Source organism: Cygnus olor, chromosome 10 (genome assembly GCF_009769625.2).
Source record: "Cygnus olor isolate bCygOlo1 chromosome 10, bCygOlo1.pri.v2, whole genome shotgun sequence".
NCBI lineage: Eukaryota > Metazoa > Chordata > Aves > Anseriformes > Anatidae > Cygnus > Cygnus olor.
In genome coordinates, this window is record NC_049178.1 from 9,972,922 (window position 1) to 9,978,921 (window position 6,000).

General features: G+C 58.6%; 1 long non-coding RNA gene across 1 annotated transcript; it reads left to right on the forward strand.

Annotated features, from left to right (window-relative positions):
* Positions 1–325: 325 nt before the first annotated feature.
* Positions 326–3,954, forward strand: LOC121075465. Its single transcript, XR_005822976.1, has 2 exons — positions 326–431; positions 2,245–3,954. It is a non-coding gene; the product is annotated as an uncharacterized LOC121075465 (long non-coding RNA).
* The last annotated feature ends 2,046 nt before the right edge of the window (positions 3,955–6,000 follow it).

Below are 6,000 nucleotides of genomic sequence, written 5' to 3' on the forward strand. Positions count from 1 at the left end.
ACCTCTTCAAAGAGGACAGGAATTTCACTTTTTTTTTTTTTTTAAGTGGAGATAGCCCTAAACGCAATAAAACCTCAAAGCTCAGGAGATTTAGGCTTTAAGTGCAGTGATTAACTTTAAAACATGTCAAAAGTGTGCTCAGAGCAGCTCCTGGCTGTAGCTGGATGTCTCTGCAGGAGCAGCCGCAGGGAAAGGGGTTGGGGGCAGCAGGTCCCTGGGTGATAGAAACCCTTGGCCTCTAGGGGAGGGGGCTGGCAGCAGCTGAGCCCACTGAGAGCATCAGGAAACACATCAGAAACACCTGGTGATGGGGCACTGTGGGGCTTGCCCCTCATTTCCTGCTGGGAGCCAGCAAAGCCCAGCACTGCCCAACATTTAGGGCTGCTCCAGCATTTTCAGCTGCTCCTTGGCACTGGACTCCTCACCCCAAGGTAGGGCAGTGTCCACAGAATGGGGCTTGGGAAGGGGCAGGGGGGCTCCTGCTGCTTGATGGGGGTCTGGCTGCCCTGCTGGGGCACTGGGAGCCCAGCGGGTCCCAGTTAGGGTGAGCCTGGGCAGTGGGAGGGGAGGATGAAGCCAGCAGCGGCTGCTCCTGGGTGCTCAGTGCTGGGAAAAAGGGGTGTCCTGGTGCTGCTGCTGGCCTGGGCTGCTTACAGGCCTTGGCAAGCGGTGGAGAAACACGTGGGGCTGGGTGCTCAGCTCGAAGCCTTTGTAGCACTCTGTAGGCTGTGTCTGAGAACACAGCTGGGGCTCTGCCAGCTGCTGGCACCATCCCATGGTGGGTGCTGCGGTTTGGGTGCTGGTGGCACCCGGGAGCAGGAGCGAACGGTGCAGGTTGCCATTGGGGAGCAGCCCCGCTCCCCCCGAGTCCTTCACCCAGCTCTGCAAACAGGCCGGTGAACCTTCCCCTGACTCAACGCGTTTCGCAACCCCCTTGGCCGTGAAATGTGTTTATCCCGGGGAAGCCGGGATGGGAGCACCCCGGGACATGTCCGTCCTGCCTGCATGGGACGGGGCGCCCGCGGAGAGCACTGCGCCCTGCCAGCCCTGCCGTGCTGCCCCGCTGAAACCAGGAGGGGGAACGCCAAGAAAACGCATAGGATCTGTGTTTGGGTTGTTTTGGGTTTTTTTCAGTATGGGATAGAGGTTTTTTCTGTTTGGTCGGTGTTGGTGTTTTTCCCCGTTCTGGCAGGCCCTTTTTGGGGCTGCCCAATCTGTCCCGGGGGGCAGCAACTGCTGTCTTTTTATTATTATGTTAGGGTGCAGCAAATAGCTGTGAGAATGCTGCTCCGAAGGCAGTGGCGTTGCATTGAACCGCTTCCTAGAAACCCTTGGTTCGCTCTGGAAAATGGGACCCACGCGCAGCCTTGATGTACTGCTCTATTGATTTTTTTTTTTATTTTTTTTAATGTGTATTCAGGGAAAAGCTGTGTGGGAGCACTGGGTGAGCCATCGGATTTCTGCTCACAGAGCAGGGATTCATGTTTTTTCCCAACTGTGCTGGCCAGCGCCGCGCTGCTCCCACCAGGGCAGTGTTTGCTTCTGATCAGTCATCTTCCTCTCATGCAGAATTCAAGCTAAAGATCGATAGGGTCAGTGGTGTCTTTTTTTGCCAGGTGCTCTTATTCCAAGTCAGCCTAGAGAAGTGACAAACGTGCTTTGTCCCAGCAAAGAGGACAGGGTGTGTTCTTTATGACACGGGGGCTGTAAGACCAAAGAAGAGCACTGAGGTCTGTCACCCTGGCATGGGCTACCTGGGCGCAGGGTGACCTGCATTCCTGGGGCACATAGCATGAAGTCCTCGCGAGGCAGGACTCCAGGAGTGTCTTCATAGCCCCCTGTGGCTCCCTCTTGCATGTCCGCAGGACAAAATCTCCCTGACCCTGCAGGCTCTGCCACCTGCCCCTCGTGTACCTGGTGGGGCAATGCATGGAGCTGGAACAACCCTGTCCCCAGCTTTGCTGCCTGCAGACAGTGGGGGGCTCACTTCACGAGCATGTTAAGAACACACGCACCAGCCAGCATGGTTTAAAGTAAAACTCCCGACCAACACCCCCAAGCCCCCCCAAATGACATTGCTCAGCCATGATTCACCCCCACCGTTTTCTGCAGTCTTACTTTTGAGCCTGTCATCTGCCTTTGCGCAACTGGTTATTCATACCTAAGCACAGAATTTCACCTTTGTTTTTCCAAAATTATCCCCCCCCACCTTTCTTTTCCTCCTTTTTGTGTTCTATTTGCCAGGATCCCGAGTCCCAGCACCTTTTGGGTGGCTGCTGAGCTCCCTCCCACAGCTTGCACAGGGAACTAAGTCCTGCTGGAGCTGCGAGACGTCGTGCATCACTGTGGGCTGGTGTAAGCTGGGGATCCCTATTTTTCCATTGGGAATGACACTGTCCTGCATGATAAAAACACCACCAAAGAAACATTGCTCCTGTAGCTCTTTCTTTGCCCTGGTGCAAGCAACGTGGACAAACGCGCCTGTGGGGTCCCTGCTTTGGCCAGCTCCCTGCGTCAGCACTTGTGGCGTGGTGGCACCAGGTGGCAGCAAGTGACCGGCGTGGGGAGAGGCTGCAGCACCCAGGGGAGCAGGGGTGGCCTCGGTGCTCCTGCACCCGCTGCACGCTCAGCAGCAGGGCCCCGGGCCTCCCCCAGAACGTCCAGGCACCGTTTGCGGGTCCCGCTGGAGCCCATTTGGTGTTCGGTCCTTGCTGCATGCCCCGGCTGGGCTGGCTCCTGGGGGAGCGTTTGCAGAGTCGAGGAAGCGATACGATGTCAACAAGCGGATCTAAGATGTTGCCCAAATCTATTTTTGTAGGGGTCGGAAATAACTCCCTCTGGCCGGGGGAAGGCAGAGCACATGTGTGCTTGGCCCTGCGCATCGCTGACGGGGAGGAGGAGCTGCCCCTGTCCCCGTGCCCACTCCCCACCCTCTCCTGGCTGGGTGCCGATGCCCTACAAGAGCACAGGGTCCAGCTGGGCTCTGCCGGGAGCTGGGTGTCCCATGGCACCCACCTGCACCTCACCCATCCCAGGGCAAAGCCCAGCTCCCGCCTCGCCTTCAGAGCTGGCTGCACTCGGGGTCAAATTCTGTCCTTCCACGAGATGTCCAGACTTTGAAGTTTATGGACAAGTCAGCTCTGACAGGGGTTAACTCATTAACTTGTGCTGAGACTGAAAGCAAAGCCCTTGGTGCTCCTGGGGCGTGAAGGCTGCTTCTCCAAGCTCTGGCTGGGAACGGGACACCAGGACGGGTGGGAGGCCGAGAGCCGGGGGTGCTGGCCCACAGCAAAATTTTGGCTTCAGCTGAGCGCGGAGCCTGGGCCGGCCCAGCTCTGGAGCACGCGTGCACGGAGCTGGCACGCGGCAAATGTGATCAACAACCTCTTCCTGTTGTGCAACCGCCGCTAGCAGCCCACGTAGAGAATTTTTGGGAGATTTGTCAGGCCTTTTGTGCTTCCAGATAGTGTTTATTTGCTCGTTTCAGGTCTTGCTTTCAGAAGGGAGGGATTCAAACAGCGCAGGCCGAGGCACGAAGCGCTGCCATGAGCCCCGCCACCCTTGTCCTGGCCGCGGCGTCCCCGTGCGTGGCTCTGCGCTCCTGCTGGCCCCGCGGCCGAGCTTTGGCACAAACGTTATTTACATTTTCACCAGGCAGCCTTCACGTGGTCCTGCCCTTATATAATAGTTTAACCCGGGACATGGGGCTGCTCAACCATCCCTGCCCACGCTGGGGGACCCTGGGCTTTGGTACCAGCCCCCCCCCACCCCCAGGCCCTGTGTGGCACTGCTGAGCTCGACCCCTGCCACGTGGGCCCGTGTGAGTTCTGCCTGTGGGGCTTTGGGCTGGGACGTGAGCCCCTCTGTGCTCCCACACCTGCCCCTTCCCTGCCTTCCCCAGCCTGGGTTTTGGCCTGATCCCCTCCTGGATCGTCCTGGGGTGATCCGGCTGGCTGGCCTGGTGTAACGCTCACGTTTTCACTGGCATCAGGGTTTTGTATCTCCGTGACACAGGGCTCTGCTTGCTGACCTGTGCTTCTGGCGCTTTGAACAAGCCAGGGTAGAGAGGGGGAGGCTGCTCTGGTGGCTGCCTGCTAAATCTCCCTCTGCTTTGTCAGCCGTGCCCTGCTGGCACCCCCACGATGTGACCCCCTCATCCATCAGGGTGCCAGCGGGGTTGGGTGAGCTCTCGGCTTAGGGCAGGCTCCTCTTTGGAGTTCACACCTGCTTTTGGCTGGACCTGTATTAACCAGACCTTGCCCTCGTGCAGGGCATGCTGGAAATCGTGCGTTTGTCACTTGACTCCAGCGAGCGGCCGGGCACTGCTCCCGCTCCGTTTTCTTTTAATCAAGCCAAAGAGGTGCCTGCCAGCAGCGCGGCTGGGGCCACATCCAGCGCTCTGCTGTGCTGCCCGTGCCAGGGGCGCAGGGAGGACAGAACCTCCTGCCCGCCACCACCAGCACCTGGGGAAAACAGACGCACGAACCTCTGTGCGGCTGCTTTTTCCCCATTATACGGAGCACAGACAGTTTCCTTGATAAGCGTGGCTGTAAATCAAAAGCTGCACTGCCACCAGGAGCTCTCCTGGGAGGTGCCCCTGTGTCCCAGTCGGTGGGGAGAGGACGTGACACCGCGCCATGGCCAGGGCTGCTCCCGTCGTTTGCGGGTGCCAGGAGCAGGGCAGCTCTGCTCCCCTTCCAGACACCAGGAGCGATGAGTTTTTTACAGCTCCTGTTGGGCGGTGGGGATTTATCCAAGATTTTATCACCCGGGGGTCATTTTCTGTGGCCGTGCCTGTGGTCGCAGCGAATCCTCCCCCTGCTTGCTGCTGGCTCCATGCTTCCAGGCTCAGCGCCGCTCCCGTCCTTCCTGAACACAATGCACTTGCATAACGAGCCTGAAGGTTAATTGTCGCTGCTGTGGCCTTCCCAATGGTTCCCGCGAGCGTGCTGGAGCAGAGGGATCAAAGAGCTGGCGCTGAACCCCATGTCAGCACAGCCTTCAATGAGACCAGATTTTTGCCATTAGAGCCCATCTGAATGCTCACAAAGCAACACAGCCGCTGCAGGCTGGACGGGCTGGTGCCACTTGTTAGTAGAATTGCCCAGGGGTTCCCTTTAGGAAGCTCGATTCTCAGCCGCTCGCTTCTTTTCTTGGTCCTGGCTATGTGGGCTGATGTTTTACGTGACCTGTGGCCTGCCTGGGGCAGCTGTTACTGAAAATATTGTTAATTCCTAACGTTGTAGAGGTCCCCGCAGTGTGGGTTTGGGCTCCAGGGGAAGGGACTGGGCTCATCCTGCCCCATCTTCAGGCATGGTGCCAGCTCGGGCCATGCCCTGTCCCAGCTCCCGGCCGTGCCCCGGCAGGTGGGACAGAGCCTGCCTGAGCCAGCAGAGCATGTTGCCCTGCACCTAAAAATAACCTGGTTATCTCCCACTTCATCCAAATCAACATCAGCCCGAGCTATAAATAGCCTTGTCTGTGCCGACCGGGATTGCTGTCGGGAGGGGGCCCGTCCATGGGGGCTGCAGGGGGAGGATGTGGGGACTCCGTGGGACAGCGCCCAGATGTCCCCTCAGAAGGACAGCCACCCCAAACCTGAGGCGAGGGCTGGCTGGGGTGGGAAGGATGCTCCCCGCAGTGAACACATGGGGACAGGGTGAGGAGGTGCTGTCCCCTTGCAAAACAGCTACCAAAAATAGTCTGGGTAAATAACGCCCCGTATGCCCTTGCTGACTCAGGACCTTGTGCAAGTCTTCACCTGAACCCCCCCTCGCTGTTCAGGCTGCAGGACCCTGCGTGGGTCCGAGCTGGTGTCATCCTGCCCATGGCCTGGCCCCATGCTGCTGTGCCGTGCCGTGCCGTGCTGTGCCATGCCAGGGCTTGCTGCAGCCCCTGCTTTAACACCTGCACCCCCGTCTGGCTGCTTTCCTGGGTCAGTGGATGAGCACGGGTGGGTAGTAAACAGACTCAGGAAATGGGAATGTGAACCAGCACTGG